General features: G+C 38.7%; 1 protein-coding gene across 1 annotated transcript in view; it reads right to left on the bottom strand.

Moving 5' to 3' along the window:
- PTPRN2 (protein tyrosine phosphatase receptor type N2) overlaps positions 1-18,653 on the bottom strand; it is a 664,954-nt gene that overhangs the window by 568,030 nt on the left and 78,271 nt on the right. The gene's annotated exons all lie outside the window — the stretch shown is intronic.

The raw sequence follows: 18,653 nt of genomic DNA, 5'->3' as shown, positions 1-18,653 counted from the left end.
GAAGCACATCTTTACATTTGGGTGTACCAAAACTATTTACGCTTGAAAGCACAAAAGCAGACATACCTCATCAAAAACCATTCCGCCCACTCCTTGTGTCATTCGCAATTACTTATTTGTAGGAAAGAAATTATCTATTTTTTCCTAATAATTTGTAAAACTGAATAAAGCTGAATCCTACTTTAAAATCCAGTTCATGACTAGTTTGACATCGGTCAACTCTGGCTGAGAACAAGGCCAAATCAGCCAAGCCATATTCCTACTTTCTTTGCTAGCTCTACTTCAAAATCTTTTGGCTTTATGACATTATTTAAAAATAGATGTACATATCTGTTAAATGAACTTATACCGTGGCTAGATTTTTTTTCTATAGTTATACCAGATTTATGCCCTTAGATCTCTTAAGGAATTATTATTCCCTTAATAATAACAGCGACATTACAGATGGGGTTTTTTCTTCACAAGAGATCTTGGAGGGCAAGAGGGAGCACAGAGCATGAGAGGATAATTACACTCTGCATAACTGGAAAAATATATTTAACTTCATTAATAAATTTAAATAATGTAATTAGTATTTTAATTTAAGCTAATTTAATTAACATATTTAATTTAAATATATTAAAGAAGAAGAAATTAAGAAAAATCAACAAAAGCTGTACAGACACACATGCTGGTCTTAAGAATTGCATACTCACATCAGTATATTCGGTATCCTGGATATAAGATTATTATTGTCTAGTTTCATTTATACTTTCCACATCCTCACAGTCCCTGTCTGTCTCCTTTTGTTTTTTATGTCCATTGGAAGCGGGCAAGGAAGCCCATTTCTCTTCTGCTTGTATTGCATCTACCACATGACTGGAGCTCACTGCTACTGTAGCTATATAAATAGTGAAAACATGCAAGTGTGCAAGACATGCAAAACACATTAATTATTCACTTACATTAACGCATACCATACCTGCAAACGAGATGTTTACAATTCCTTACTGTTGAATTAAAAAAAACAAATTAATTCCCAAGTCCAGCTTTGTGTTCACTACAATCTGCTGCAATTACAGATCTAGTTAGCTTCCTAATTTGCTTTCTAAGAACTTAAACTAATGCTTAACTTTAATTTAGGTGCCAATTCCATTGCAGATGTTCAGCATGCTGCTTGGTTAAAGGATCTGCGATTACATCCTGTAGATTTGTTCTTAACTGTCAGCTCTATTATCAATAAAGCAAAACTAAGCTCTGGCTCAGTGTCATCCCTGCCCTCTTGAGTTATGCATGAACCTGAACTTTTTGCTGTATGTTTGGGGAGGGAAAAAAAAGCTACAATATTGGAGCTTAATTCATTGAAAATGGAAGGACAAATTAAGAAGTTAAGGAGAACTTTTTTAATTTGAGCTTCTGTACCTTAATGAAAATTTCTTCTTTTTTTATATATACCTATGTATGTGTTTATACATATATTTGTTGGGGGTTTTGGCAGGGGTGTGTGTGTTTGTTTCCCACACCTGGTCATTCAATATGGAAAGCTTGCTACATGTAGTTATGATACTGTACACCTGCACTTCTTTCTACTGCCAGAAGGCAGACCACCACCCCCCCCCTTACCCCCCCCCCCCCCCCCCAAAAAAAAAAATCAAGGAGAGAAAATGCTGACCCTTATACTCCAGAACAGTTGTGCCTTGGCATTGCTGCCCCCTGCATTACCAACAAGATTTTTATTTATTTATTAAATTATTAGAGGGTTACTTTCAGAAAAGCAGAAGTAATTCCAAAGAAGCCTAAAAACTACCAGTCTGTAAATACTTGTCAAGATTTAACATTTTCCTTTTTTTGGCAGTTGTGTCTTATACTATTATGAAGTGATTCAGAGTCTGCTGAAGGCACCAAGAGTTTAAGACATTGCACAGCTAAGCACTTCCCACACTGGGACACCTGGAGTTTTTCATCATATCATTGTATTGGAGCTTTAAGACCTGTAACATTAAGACTTCTGTTTTATGGCAAAGTGATCTGATGACCCCTGTCCAACCTTTAGGGGACAGAAACAATCACGCCCACACATGGCATGTAAAAATCCTAACTGGAACAGAGTTGTGGGTAGCAGTGAGATCAGCAAACACCTGGACAGAGACTGGTTTATCTTTTCATTCCCCGTATGAGGCACTCAGCTGAACCCACCTCTACAAAGTAGCCTGAGCCCTTTCTGGTAAGCTGTCCAGGAAACTTTCTTATGAATTCAAATGAAGCCATACAATCCAGTTTAAAAATATGTATTTACCTATTCCAAGACTACTGAAGTTTCACTTGAAGTTTGGCCCAAGCTTCAGGGCCATTTTGTTGCCCAAACTCTGGACAAGCTGCGAGTTCCAATTCTGAACTAGAACTTGCACCTTTACAAGCCTATTCATTGCAAGATAAAAGTATTCAGCTAAGTAGCTGCATACCTCCTACACAGCACACCTTACAGTGAATCAACAACGCCAAAATGGTTATGTAATTTAATTACATCTTTAGATAATCTCTTTAAAATCAGGATGCGCTTTTAGAGATTGGAAGCCCCATAAAGCCTTCAAAGCAGTGCCACCAGTCCAACACTCCTTACAAAGATAGCACACATTGTTTTGTCTTCTAGTACTAAGATGACTTATAGGTGAAGAATTTCAAAAGAATTTCAGGTATTTTCCATTTTGCATACCTAACTCCAAATCTTTAAAAAAATAATTAAAAAAAAATAAGTCTATTTCTAGCAAATATTAAATATCCACATTCTCTCAAAACAGAGAAAGTTTACCCAATACCTAGTTTGTAAACAAAAAAGCTCAACTCTTGCATAACAGTTAGAGCTTATTTTTATGCATGCTTTCTGTTTCAATTTATAAAATCAGTTTTAGAAAAATGCACCTTTTATTGGAAATAGCTAGATTATATTTTTTTTAAAATAGTACAAGTACTTATTCCCTAATGCTATCATTAAAAGGTCAAGCTTATTCTGTGAAGAATGCAATCTGGTTAAAATACATCATTATTACAGATAAGGGTAAGCTCTTCCACGTGATCCCAACTAAAACTGTGTTTCATGTTGCTGACTCAAACCCATTTAATAAAAGATTGTAAAGACTTGATTTGTTACTCAAGTCTCTCTTAATTACACCCTCTGAAAAAAAACAGAATTAATTTGATTTTGACCCTCTATTCTTTTTATACACTTTAATTTCTAAATCAAAAAAATAGACCATTTAAAAAACCACACTTCCCCTAGCAACACCTGAACCACAATGCAGATGACAAGTAAGTTCATTAAACTCCATTATTTCAAATTAGGTTGCAGAATCGTAGGAATAGAGGCTATGGCACAGAGATCCCTGCAGTGAGGGCCAGACAAACTGAAGTGCCCACAAAGCATGGAAAAAATAATTCTAGTTCTGGAACTGAGCTAATAAGGAAGCTGCTTTGCATCATGGATAAGGCAAAATTGCTGACAGTAAACACGGTAGTTCCCTCTCCCCCAGTCTGCTATGGATACCCGTCTCCCTCCCTCACGTAATTATGCAGGCACGTTACTTATCCATCAGGAAGATTTACCGAAACCCAAGCAGATCTGAAACAAGGGCTCTGAAACCAGAGAAAGCCCCAGATCTGGCACAAGGAAAGCAGCGGGTGCTTGTGGCTGGGGAGGTAGAAGAGGCAGAAATCACCCCAATGGTCATCTGGTTGGCTCAACCATAGCAAACTGCACCCTAAAATTCACCTCTGAGACGACCTACTTAGGTCAAGTACAACACTATGACACTACACAGCTGCACAGGTTCCAGTTTCAAGACCTGTACAGTCAGCTTCATTCTGCTATGCAACAAATTTAAATAAAAAGTTTTGTGTGTTGCAGACATAACTTGGCGTGTTTACGTTCCAAAGGTAAATAGTAAATTTAAAGGAAAGTCTGAAATTAGTGGATGTAGTGCAGTATTCCCAGAATTCTGGCAAAGTGCTTAATCTGAGTCTTTGCTGAGATTTCTTTCACAAAAGACCTTCCCCCCCTCCACGTGCACTGTGTATTATTTCCTCGGGTCAATTTTTGTGCCGCTTATAAAATAAAATGGACAGGGAATTAATCATTTACATGCTTCTATAGAAATCATTACTCTAACTTTCCTTCCCGTTAAGAAAAAAAAAATAATGAACATCTGAATTTGTCATAAAAGTAGCTGTATCCTTAACACAATTCATTTCTTCATCTTAAATTAAGATGAATGGATCCAGATGGATTGATCTAAGATATTTATTTCAGTTAAGGTATTTACCAGACTTCATAAAGGTATATTATTCATGCGAAAAACGCAACCCACCTCCTCACTTCTGCTCTACAGTTTTCTTCTTCATATGCAATACAATAATCCCATGCCACATCGACTTCCAACACTGTGCACTATTTTTCATCAAAAATTTACAACAGGACATGCTTTTGAAGTTGTTTTTGCTTCACACTATGAGCCTCTCTGAACATTCAGAGAAGCGTTCAGTAATCATTAGTACCATACTTCTCATTAAGGTCTAAATGGTAGGAGAACAATGAGAAGAAAAACATTTCCAAATCACTGCAGAAGAGGACTAATTTTTACAATTACTACTGCAGATTTGTTCCAAATCAGAACAGCCATTATACAGCCAAGGAAATTCAAGTTTCAGAAAGGAAATTGCATCACTAGCTGAATATGAGGAAGTCCAAATAAAAGAAAAGCATTTAATGCATATAAATCTAAGTTCATCCACATCCAACAGATCATGTTGTATTTTCGTGCATACGGATCCACTTTATTTCATTATGTGAGATCACCTGGGAGATATTTGCATAGACATCTTTCAAACTACATAATGGCATTGCATAGTACAAATCTACAACATAATACGTATGAAAGACATATTTCCACAGCTATTGTATCACTTTATTGTGAACCAGTAACAGCTACAAATCAAACTCATATTTAAAACATCTCCAATTTTAGACACACCATGCAGCTGTGACAATTGCCTCTCCAACAGGTGTTTTCAGCAGCAATCTAAGGAATTTTGAGATCTGCACAGCTCTATTTTCATTTATTAATATGCCCTTTCCCATCCTCTCCAGTAAACAGAAACCACATAGTTAGGTGATTAACTGATTTATAATCCTCAGAGGTACGGACATTTATGAAGCAAGTCAGGAACTTGGAAGATGGAAACAACACCTGTGAGGCATTTACATTTAGTTCAAAAGTGTTATTCTGCTAAAAAAGCAAGCATTGCAGATTAAAGTGTTTACTATATAGATGGTAACATGACGGCTGTTGCTTTTCAAAGCATCTCAGAAACAAAACATTGCACCTAAAATTCTATGTGCAAGGTCAAGCACCTAAAAAAGAATAAAACTCATACAGGTTACACCCCTTAAGCCAGTCCTTTGTACCTATATGTTATGACACAGAGTATTTTATCCCTATAGAACCCTTTCTGCATTCATAGTTGAAGGCTCGTAACTAGGCATCTCGATCTGTGGCTGTAGAGAGTGTGAACTGATTTCTTGCTCCATAAAAACTTTTGTGAATTCAAAAGCATGATTTCCTTGTGGATTTCCACTACAGCATCTAAGATAAAGAGCAATATACAGCCATAAATGAGCATGTATAAGCAGGGGTTACAATTCCCATAGCCTTAGCAGTATTCTCCTGCAGTTCTATATGTGATCTGAGTTGGGTCTCTAACGATTGACACACACTGTATTTCTCCTGATTTTTATGACATATACTTAGTATAACTTTGTGCTGACATACACATGAACAATTTTTTGATAAACATATACAGACACTCCAGAAACCTGTCCCATTACACACTTGTGCTAGTATGAATTAAATTATTCATTTCTGTATTATATTTGTCCTCTCCTAGCAACTGACTGCTAGTCAGAGAACTGCATTTTGATCTCTAGCACTGCACACTGCTAAGAAAAAGCACCAACTTGAATCCTCACCTCGAAATCTGAAAGCCCAACTACCACATCAGGATATCAAGATGCAAACCTTCCCCACTCAGCAGCACATTCCCTGGCTTTCCCAAATCCAACTATATGCAGACAAAAGGAAAATAGTGGTAAAAAAGGGCAAGCCCAAAACGACCTGTAACCCTCCTGTATCCACTCCTTCTTTTGCACTTGTGACTAACTGTTGGGGAGGTAATTAACAGCCTCCTCACACTATTACATACCAGTCACAGCTCACTGTTGGTTTTTCCAACTCTTTTGGCAAGGCAGTTCCTTGCCTGTAAGCCGGTGCCTTCTGCAGGATTTGCTGATCCTGGGGAAAGGTGCCTTCACAGTCGCGACGGCCGGGCTGCTCTCCAGCCAGCTCATCGAGAGATGTTAACAGTAAACTCAGCATACCCAAGACTTTCAGCCTAAGGTTTACTTTTCAGTCTCGTAGCCTTTCCCTGGCATAAGTACAAAGTGTTTTCCATACCATCTGCTCATCTATGATATAAGCAGGGTCAGCACAATGTTACATCAAAGTAATTTACACCTATTCATGCTGACTTACCAATAAATAACATATCAGTACTAAGATGAAACTATCTACAGACTTTCTAAGTTGTACAAGCACTACTGAAAGGCTTCCCTAGCTATACTGCATGTGTAACTGCCAACCACATCATGTAATAAAAGGATTTACCAGCTACCATTTGCTCCAGCTACCACTGAAGCATAACACTTAAGGCTAGTTACCCTGTCATTATGCTGTAGCAATCCTAGTTTTAAGAACTCAGCTCTACAGTCTTCTAACAGGTTGCTTTTCTATTAAAAAAAAAAAAAAAAGACAAAAAAACCCAAACCAACATTACCCCACCCCTCAAAAAACACCCACCAAACCACCACCAAAAATTGAGAAGTTGTCAATCTTCTCTTGACTAACTGAACCAAAATGCTGTATCAGTTGTGGGGAGAGGGGGCTGGTTTCTTGTGTTTTTAAAACTTGAGTTTCAAAATTCGCTTTCCTTGTGAAATTTCAGGATTTACCACAACGGCCCAGCCTATGAATTCTGCTTTCTGATCAGCCCTACCTGTCATCACCCTTCAATGACATTCACAGGGCATATTTGGATCCTTAGCTGTGGCTCCTGTATGATCCTGTACTCTTGCACTTGCTTCTGAGGGATGCCTGCCTCAGCAGGGTACAAGAGGGAGAGGTTGATGAACAGTCAAGAGAGAGCGCTGCATTAATGCAGGAAAATAAAAGGTCAGAACTCAAGGAGGGACTAATGAAAGGGAACAGGAGGAGTGAGCAATTCATTCTGGGGGAGAACAGACTGTTCACCATTTTATATTTCATGGGAAGCTAAGAAATTTCTCTCAAAATTAAACGATTTTTTTCCAGTACAACAGTACTGGTACACCAACTCCCTCTCACCAAAAGCAGTACTCTTATAATAAAAAATATGAAACAAAACCCCACTAAAAAATTATGTCATAATGCAAAACATTGCATTTTGCTGAAACACTTCATTTCCCCTCTACTATGACCCAGAAAAATATTATAAACTGTAAAACAATGCACAATTGAAAAGTACAATCTTTTAATTATGGATAAAATTGATGTATCTTAGCATTTTCAGGTTTTCCCTACTTCTATTTGCAGCTATTTCTCATATAAAATTGCAAATAAAACAATATTTTGAACATAACAGGCTGTATTCTGCCTATTACTGACCAAGGATGAGCAGCTGCTTAAAACAGAGTTTGCATTTATTCATAAAACATTTAAAACAAAAAGTGCTGACAGACCCTTAACAGTCCCCCTAAACACATCTCATATAAATTCATCTGTTTAATAAGAATGTCATCTAATAAGCAGGTCAGAGAACTGCAAAGCAAACAGGGGAGCTCTGCTGCGGCAACTACTCCCCAGACAATGCTCTCATCACATACAAGAGAACCATTACACTATAGAGATGGTTATTATCAAATAAGTCATTTTAGCTGTATGTATTCCAGACAGCGAGTACTGCTATAATTTCTCCTTTAAAAATAAATTAGTTTGTTAAAGCCATACTCTTGAACATGAACACTGCATACCCCTTGGACTGTCTGAAAATGGAACCTTCCTTATTATGCATCTGTGATGATTACAGCAAAATCAACCTGTGTACATATGGGAGAAGGGAAGAAGGATCAGAACTATCCCCCAAAAGGGACATAATGATTGACTGACTATCAGTAGCTAGAGTTATGGTCCAAATTATGCTCCCAAAGCACATTCAGCAAAAGTTTTTGGAGGCTTTCAGTTTGGGGTTTAAAAAAAAAAAGTATGAAAAATACCACTTCTGCTCTGTTCTTAACTGAAAGGGCCCAGGGAAATACCCACGTGGCTACAGTGGCCTCGTGCTGTGGGCACATCTCCAGCCACAAAGCCACATCGCCAGCCTGGCAGGGATCACTGTGAGATGCCTCCCACCAGCAGCACAGCCTCAGGCACAACCCGGAGGAACTTCACTAGTCAAATTCATGCCTCCAGCTGCAAAACCCCAACACAAATTCCGGCCGACCCGGCAATCAGACTACCACACCCAGCGACAGGCTCCAGGTCTGGGCCTCTACTGGGTCAGGACGAGAGGAGGACTTTCCCTGGAGCAAAAATGGGGATTGTGCTTCTGCTTATGGATTTTTTGATCATCTAGGAAGAGATCCTTAGTGAGGTATGGAGCTGCGTGAAGGACAGGATACACTCCTCAAGCTGAGTTTAAATCCCAGTGTCACCTTAGCTCTGTGCTCACAGATTTTTGAGTTTAGCATATAGGACATTACAACATGGCCTCTGGCAGACCAGTTTCTATTTGCACAAAGGTCCCGTGCAGCCTATGTCTGGCCAACATTAACATGCCTCTGGCCATGCAGAAGACACAACCCAGCTCAACGATCAATCTTATTCCACCTTCTCTCCATACAAACCAAAGGCTGAAAACCTGGGAGAACATCTTGCTCCCTCCTGCCACCTGTTTAGAGTGGCAGAGGGGACACCGTTTCTGGCATATACCCAGGTCTTCCCAAATGCACCAAGAAAAGTACTTCAGCTGGGCCCAGGATATTCCTGGGATGAAAGCAAGAGGCACACACCAAGGGCCAGACAGGTTTTCATAAGGTGTGCCTAGCCCAAATCCAGCCCAACAGGCAACCCTCTCCATCCTAATACCCACGGGAATGCACAGCCCACACAGGACACGAACCTTGTGGGGTACAGAATAGAAAGGGGAACCCACATCATCCTTGCGAGCATCAGCCACAGACACCCTGAGCCAGACAATCCAGCCATAACAGTCAGGGAACAGAAAACAGTAAGTGCAATTTTCACATTAGCAATATTTCTGACCAGAGGAGGCAAAGAAAAAGGCAGAGACTCATGAGAACAGCCAGGCTGCCTGCTTTTGCTCATGAAGACCCCAGGGAGGATGGGGAAGGAGTGTCTGGAAGCTGGAGAGAGCGACCAAGAGTCTCAAATGAGGCTTAGGATTTGGAAGGAGCATCCTGGCCACAACAGCACAAACAAGGCAGACTTGAGAGAGTCGTATCTGCTGAGGCCATGCACAAGACCGTAATATTATTATTCAGGTAACAGCTTCTTTTAAGCATGTGAGTTTTCAAAAGCTGTAAAAACTATATCACAGGTATGGATAACACAAACATAATTTTATCTTTTCTTTTGCATAGTGGGAGAACATCTCAATACCAGTTTAAGACTTTTTGCAAATCACATTTGACCATATTTATGGTGCTTACAGGTACACATAAACGTTGTAAGACAGGTGACATGTCACAAAGAAAAAATAATTGCATTTCAACAAGTTACTTCTAAGACATTAGAAAACAAACTTTTTGCTGACATAACAGTGGCCTTACTAAGGGAACCCAAATAGTTTTAAACAAACAATAAAGTATCAGTCACTGCTGCCACTTGTGGCTGATGCTGCATCATTGTAAACAGCAAAGGTTTGCAAAGTTCTAAGTGTTCACATAAATACTGCAAAACTTTGCCATCTTGAATCACTTTTCTAAGTCTTGATATTTTTGTTCTTTCTTCTCTTTGGTATCTGCCAGCTCTATCAAATTGTCTGAATCTTCTGCAGCTATGAAATTCTTTGCTACCTCTACTGCCTATTACCAAAAATAGTCCTGAATCCATCAGCTTTCCACACCGCATTATGTTATTGCTCCTTATTATTGCACACCAAATTCACTGATTTTCTTCCATTCTATGACAACTAATTTTAGCGGGAAAAGGTACACGGCTGAATATATGGCAGATTAACTAGTATTTCTAGCTGTCTCGGACTAGTCTCAGGCAAGACAATGTCTTTGGATTTCCTTTCTAGCATGCATAATGCCACTACATCTGATAAATCAATTATCTCAAAGGAACAAGAAGAGAACATATATCAAGCATTTCAAATCCAGTACTAAAATGTACTTTCTAAGCCATGTTATTGTTACTCAAGCTCACCTCAGCGTAAGCAAGTATTTTTAAGAGACTAAAACTTGTTAGAGTAGTGAATTCATCTCTGTAATGTTTTTGCTTACCAGTTTCACATTGTCTGCCACTGAAATAACAATGGACACACAAAGGCAGCTATTAGGTAATTCTGGAGTAGAACTTGGCATCTAGCTTAATCCATTAATTCAGAATTTCCTGTAATATTGATGGAGCTGCCTTTATGGCACCTACCCACAACTCCACATACCACATTGGCACCAACCCCTGACAGATCACATTGCTACTTAAGTAATGGTATTTTATGCAGAATCACAGATTACGTTGCTCCAGTTATGCTTCTCTTGGCAGTAGTTTCAGTCACGACCCTGACGTTGTGGGGCTGTCAATCGAGGCTGTCCAGCTGCCAGCTCTCGAGTGCTAGCACCTTTCATCCTAATGTAGCAACCTAGAAAATGCATCAGGCAAAACAAATAGTAATGGGATTTAGAGATTAGCCAATTCATCCAGATGCTGTTGAACCGCTGCTCGTTAGGGCAAGACAACGATAACAGACTAAACCTATTTAAACAGGCATAGTGATTAATAGAGATAGCCAGACATCTTAACCTGCTATGCCTGCCTACTGGCTTTATTCAGCACTGGTGACAAATAGACTCTTGACTGCTCAGAAGTATCAGGTGAGAGTTATTAAAATACAAACAATCACATCAGCCCATCACAAAATTTTTGCTTTTTTGACTGATGGGAAAAAGAAACAAACAACCAAACAACTGAACTCTCACAACACCTACAGAACAAGAGGGATGTCCATGCAAGTGCTGTCTCTTATGGCCTTTTCTGACATGTTCTTTCATAAGCTCTCACTTTAGACAGAAAAATTAATTTACTATATTTTCATGCTTCATATTCTCCAAGAATAAGGCCTCAAAAGGATATGGAAGAATCAGGAAAAGAAAGTTTCTTCTTATTATGTGTCTCCATCTTGGATATGATGTTCCAGACCTCTGGCACTGAAGCTAACTCACTCCTCAAGTAAACCAAGACTTTTAGCCCTTTCCTCACACAAGCACTCTTGATGCAAATGAGCAAACAGTGACTCATGGAATAAAATTAGGGACCAACTCTATATATTATTTTTCCCAAGAGTGTTGTACTTTTTCCCCATAAAAAAGGCAAGTTTCCCATTTTAAAAGTAAATATTCTTTTCCAAAGTTGAAAATAAAATATTTGCTATATTTTTAAACCATACTAAATTATGGATTGATTCAAACATAAAATAATATAAAAGTCAAAGCATGCCTACAGCAAATAGTATTCACATGTTATTTCTCAATATATACAAGAACCCTTATTAAGTACTATTTTTTACTCTTTTCTCTTTGAAATTGCTGGTGAGGTGTAGCTTTACCAAAACACTACATATCTCTCAGGTTCATATAGGCTTCTAGAAACCCCTAAGCTACTAATATATCCTGACAGTTGACTCAGAATTCAAGACCTACCACAGAAAGATGTGGGGAGGGCTTATTCGAATCTAAAGAACAAGTATTTGAGATTAATACTAATTCGGGTTAGTGACAGATTTGGGGATGGAAGCGGAGGTGTAAGGGAGTGTCAATGGAAACAAGGTCCAAGGTTTCTCTGTAGGGGTCTGGTAAGCTAAGCGATTTCTGTGCTTTTGACCTAACTCTGTCTGGCTGCTGCAGAAGACAATATGCAAGTTAATCTGAGTACCTGGCCCAACAGAAACAGCTTCTTTATCCCAGTCTTGATGAAGCAAAAATAAAAGTTATTTGCACTGGCTCCACATCTCTCCACCATCATGCTTTCTCCATAGCTGTCCTTTTCAGAAAAGCACCCAGAGTCATGTCTTCTCCTCACCCAACTCTGAGGCTCCTTTGATTGCCTAGGAGATCTCTCAGCCATGGAAGCAAAACTAAATTTCACTTCTGGTGATACCCTGGGAAGGAAGGGTGAGAGGGTGTGTATGGGAAGGAGGGCTGGGGAGAACCAAGGTGTCCCCAGCCTTTTACCACCTTTGGGATTCTCTCACTTCTTCCTCCCTCTCTTACATGCCTCCAGGCTCCCTCCACAATCCTGAAGCATCTCTCTTCCCCCATTCAGCATCCTTTCAGTATCCCCACACTCAGTTTGCCAAAAAAAAAAAAAAAAAAAAAAAAAAAATTCAGCTTCCCTTCCCTTGAGCAGCAACTGCTGCTCACACAGAGCATCCCAGGCTATGGCAAGCAGAAAAGGTGTCAGGTCACAGTCAGACTCCGCTCCGATACGGTGATGTCAGCGTGGCTGGACACGGAAAAACAACACCGAGCTGAAGAGCTCCAGAGAACAGAGCTTACTCTGGCCCAGCTGAAAGAAGAGAAAACCACTAATTTTGCTGACCCTGTCCCCCACAACGAAGCTGCCGTACAGAGCAGCTCAAGTCAGAATATCTCATCATCATCATCATCTTCTCAGCCTTGCCAGAAAGAGCTGCATTCTTCAGGTGAGTCTGAAGTTGATTCAGGTATTGTTAACAGCAAAAGACGAAATTATGAGTTGTTAAAGCCCCACTCAGATTCTCTTCCACCTTTCGTAAAAATGGCCACCAATCAATACTCTTCGCAGTTTCTTCAAGTGCAATTGTGCAAGACGTTTCTAAGATGCTGCTCACAGGGAGAGTTAGCCACTCCGCGCACGGTGCTCACAGACCTCTGCAGAGCGCGGATCCAGCCGTGCAGACAGCACGGCTCACGGGGACAGACAGTAAACAAGTAGAAATAAATCAATCTGTTCCCCCATAAAATTGTTGCCACTTGAACTGCAGTATCTCCCACACTGATATTGTAGATAATTCTGTTTCATCTTGATTACAACCAGTATTAACACCCAAAGCAATAAAATCTTTCACATTCTCATTTTATTCAAGCCAAAGGACAACTCTGCTGCAGTGACATATGGCTCTGCTCCTCTGCAAGTACGTTAGACTGCCTACAAAACCTCCTTGTCTAGCAAAGGATAATGCTTTTTAAAAATCAATGACCTGCATTAATTTGTATTTTCCACCAAGAAAACCTTACATATCATCATAATCATCTTTCTATACAAGAGATAGATGAGTTCTCACATTGTTTGCATTTTTTTTCCTCCTTTAATGGAGTGGTTTTAGACTGTGTCATTGATTATATAGCCGTAACATGCAATTGTTTCCAGCAAAAGAGTCAGCTTGGGGTTCACAGACTGCAGAGCATCTCCTGCCTAGTTGAAACAACGTACAGTCTAGGGGATACGAACTGAGGATGGGACTAAGCTTTGCAGCACTTTGAAAACAAGAGGCAGTTCATAGCCAATTACTCATGTACAATTTTCAACCTCAGGGGATTTAGCATTATCCCCGGATTATTTTTTCTTTTTTTTTTTAATCCAAAAGCTTTCTCTGTAGCATATGTACTGACATCCAAGTGAGCATCCCAAACTCCATGCAACAGGATTAAATCCCCTCCTGCTCTTCTCCTGGCTGCATGATTTCTGTCCATGTTACTGCAAGATGACCAGCTGCCATGGGGAGGGCAGAGATTATCCCAGGTCACTCTTCTGGGAGCAAGAACTAACATTTCCACCTCTGTAAGGCAGACAGGGACCCAAAACCATGGTCCCCAATGTCCTACAGGAGACATCTATAAATAGCTCCTTGTAAGACTTCCTTGTGAGAATGGAACAGATTTATGTTTTCATGTGGTTAGAAAGTATTTCTCTGCTTGAAGATGCAGGTTCAAATAATGAGAGCTGCAGCTCCATAAAAAATTATAACACCTGATGTACAAGCACTGGCTCATAAAAAAAAACAGACACAAAAAGGTAGTAAGAAAACTATTTATGCTTACTCTTTCCTATCTAAACCTATACTTCTGAAAACAGCTGATTTCAGACCAAGAAAATTCTGTTTATTTATTGTTTTTAACAAAAAGTCTTCTGCCTGTGCCAACAACTTCTTAATAGTAAACAGGATGCAAACTGCATGACATACAGGAACAGATTTTGTTTAGCAAATGCTTAATGTCATTGTCATGGTTTCTAAAAAGGCAGCTTGTAATGGCACCGAAATTTGCACTTACTGCAGCTTAATTAAAAAACACCCGTTTCCCGTTTATATCTAATGTAGAGACATTCAGATTAAAAGAGGGAAATATTTACTCATGTACTACTGTGTGTGAATGAAATGTATGATGAAAAAACCCTAGCCCTAGAATTCTGAACCATCGCTTCCTTTGGTCTATGATGAAATAATGTAGTCATTCCCCCCCCCTAACTGGGGAGAAATCATAAAGTATTATTTGAGCAAGCTGATCTGCATTTTTGGGATACTTGTTTAAGCAAAGCAGGAAGGAACCATTGCATTAACTCCACAAGCCACTGCAGCCCTGGGAAAGTATGTATCATGGTTTAACCCCAGCCAGCAACTGAGAACTACACAGCTACTCACTCACTCCTCTCCCGCCAGCAGGATGAGGGGAAGAGAATTGGAAGGGAAAAGTGAGAAAACTCATGGGTTAAGAACAGTTTAATAATTGAAATAAAATAATAATGAATTGTAATTAAAAAAAAACAGAAAGAGATAAATAAAACCCAAGAAAGACAACTGATGCAAATGAAAACAATTGCTCACCACCAACCAACCGATATCCAGCCAGTCCCCAAGCAGCAGCCGCCCTGCCAAATTTCCCCCTAGTTTGTTGCTGAGCATGACGCCATATGGTCTGGGGTATCCCTTGGGTCAGTGGGGGTCAGCTGTCCCAGCTGTGTCCCCTCCCAACTCCTTGTGCCCCCCCAGCCTCCTCGCTGGTGGGGTGAGAAGCAGAGAAGGCCTTGGCTCTAGGTAAGCGCTGCTCAGCAGTAATGAAAACATCCCAGTGTTACCAACACTGTTTTCAGCACAAATCTATCCAAAGCATGGCCCCGTACTAGCTACTGTGAAGAAAATTAACTCTACTCCAGCCAAAATCAGCACAGTATGGCATCTCCAGAACTGAGAGTTTTAGTTAATGTGTGTTGGCCAAGAGATGCCTGGGTATAGAAAAAGAATTCCTTGTGGTAAACTGATTCTTTCTACAGATTTTTGAGGTGGAGTAACCTGTTTGAAGCTGCAGCTGTCTTCCATTCTAAAATATGCTATAAACCTCTATTCCAGTCATAACTTATTTTCCATTACCATGCCAACAAAATACATTGAAACCTGTAAAAAACTTTTTTGGGCATCATTTATGGAAGGTGATATTTCATGAAATAACAAAATTATTTTACCCCCCAATGACCCAATTCCTTGGGGCGGGGGGGGGGGGGGGAAGACTTTTTTGGGGCTAGTATAAATCTCTTTTTTGATAATTTGAAATAAAACCCAGCAAGAAGTCATGACTTCTAATCGGCAATGCATTAGATCTAGAGACATGAAATGGGCACTAACTGGCTGATTACCTTTTTAGTGAACATGGATTTATAATTTGTACTGCAATGTTAAACATGTACATCAACCCTTTGCCACTAAGTACTCCACCCTTCAGTGAAATAGCACTAAAAAAGGGATTCTTTTCTGCCCAAAATCCTTTCAGATGTTTCCATTTCTTCAGTTATAATAATTTCTGACTCAAATGTTTGCATGGGTGAACTCTAACTGAAGGAGCAGAAAGACTACCCCTTGGGCTTTCAAGGCAAAGGCAGTGACCCTATTTAAAACAGTGACTGATCTACTAAAAGAAAAGGAAACCTTTGTATTAGACTCAATTTCAAACATTTTTAACAAAAATATTGAGCAGATCTTTGGCATCTAAAGTAAATTTACCATAACAAAATTGAAGCGAATAAAAAGAATTTGAGACATAGAATACAACTGGTATTTAACTGTGTATCAGCATTACATTATCTTATGCTTTGTTGAACATATTGGTCCATTTTTATCCAACCATTATTCACAGAAATTTTTGAACTAAGTAAAAAATAAGTGGAAGACTTAAAAAAAGAGATTACCTCATTTAAGAATCAAATATTTAGAATACAATCATTCAAACACATGTAAGACATCAAAATTATAGGTACAAATTCAAGAGGAAACTTTTCTAACAGCTACTGTCAGTGAAAGAACAGTTTGTTCCGTGAAATTACCCAGCATAAGCCATCAGCAAAATTGCATTAAAATGAAGGCAGGCTGTCAGTAAAGTAGGAACTCTTAATTATTGTAGAAGTCTAGTAAATCTTTACATCTCAAACTTGCAAGTTAAACATTGAAGGGAAATGAAACAACATCCTAGAAAGAGAGGTGAAATCAGAAGACTAACAGGAGACTACCATAACTTGGAAAGGTTTGGGGGTTTGTTTTTTGTTGTTGGTTTGGTTTTGGGTTTTTTTTTGGTTTTGTTTTGTTTTTTTTTTTTAACATCACAATAAACACAAGCAGCAGTCAAGTTTATTACTTAAAGGTAGAAAATGAATTAAAATTTAAAAACAAAACACCCCCCACACACACCCCGAGAAACCACTCCGCCTCCAGAGGAAACAAACTTATTTAATTTTGGAAATACACAATCCGTATAACTGCTTCCACTGTGATTGTGTATTGCAGGTTGTCTTCTGTAAGTGTCCAATAAACTATGAAACTATTGTAATCATACCATCAAAATATCCATCTAATTGTCAATCTACCCCTAATACCCTTTTTATCTGAATTTCACAGGAATAGAGATAGAGCAGCATAATGCAGAGTCAAGAGAGAAGACAATGAAAAAAATCAGGACAGGGCAATGAAAAAAAATCTGAAGGAAGGTCTCATTAGTTTTCAACTCTACCCTCTTTTTTTTTTTTTTTTCCCCCCACGAGCACATTATACAGTTTCTGGTTGGATAATATGTCTCTTTCTCATCCATTATAGAGAAAGAATCAATTACAGCCCAATACCAGGTAGAGAAAGCTAACAAAAGACATTCTTGCCATTGAAAAATTGCATAGTGTGGAACTGTTCACAGTCATACCTGTCCTGTTACTTCCAGGAAAAAATGATGATAGTATAGTCTAATCTCCAAAAGAGCCAGTGAGAAAATGCAGCTGAAAGACTAAATACAATCCTAAAAGGACTAAGATTAAATAGAATAAGTTAGGCACATGTTTTCAACCTTATCAGAATATTGTGAATTCAATATTAACACAAATGTCTGCTGCATTACATTAAAAACCAAAATATTTTCCTTTTGACATACTCCTTTCTTTGCAGAGTTTAGAGTCCAAATGTTAAATGTTGTATTCCCTTACTCTCCCTTACATCCACCGCTGTTACCAAACTTCTTAAATCATGCTGATCCTACCTTGGGGCCAATAGAGGAACATTCTGACACAGCAGCAAAAGCAACCAAATATTTCTCAACTTACACAGAGCAGAAGCCAAAGCTATTTAAGTAAAGGACTAAATTACAATAAATAGTTTGGGACCAAAAAAATACATTGTTCTGTCTACCTCTAGAGCAACTTTTGTTGCTGTTGCCATGGAGGTTGTAGGGCATGAAAGAAAACTGTTAAATTAAAGGCTTGGAATGGCTTATAATGGAGAATGACTTCTCATTAACAGTTCTTTACCTATTAATCAACAGTACTATGATTAGTTCACTTTCAGATTGTTCTTACTTATTAAGTGAGGCCATAGAACAAAAAAGCCTCTCACTGTTCTTTATTACAGAGCACTTATTCTAAGCATTAGAATAGAGAGAAGGTATATCTTTTCCAGCTTTCTTTAGATGAATGTTCTACTTTGGAACCAATCCAGTCCAAATCAAGGTACACAACTTGGGATAAGACTTCTTTATTTAAAAATAAAAAAAAAAGAAAAGAAAATGTTGTATCTGTTTAGTTCATCTGCTCAGAACATAGTCATTAAAAGTTATTTTCATATATATTATATATTTACATTTTTCTTGTGCATATTAATTTTCATCTCATTTAGAATATTATAAAGTAATTCCCTCCTCCTTAGCTTCTTACATGACATCATGAATGTTAATTATTATTGAATATGTTTTCACATACAAGTTACCTTCAAACAAAAAAGTCACTGTGCCTTGCAGAAACTGCAATCAGAGTTTTGCTCTGCTGAGGCAGATATGCTTTCAGGTGATC

This window comes from Aquila chrysaetos, chromosome 3 (assembly GCF_900496995.4).
Source record: "Aquila chrysaetos chrysaetos chromosome 3, bAquChr1.4, whole genome shotgun sequence".
NCBI classification, from domain to species: Eukaryota; Metazoa; Chordata; class Aves; order Accipitriformes; family Accipitridae; genus Aquila; species Aquila chrysaetos.
The sequence above is the reverse complement of the archived record's forward strand: the minus strand, read 5'-3'. Positions and strand labels throughout refer to the sequence as shown.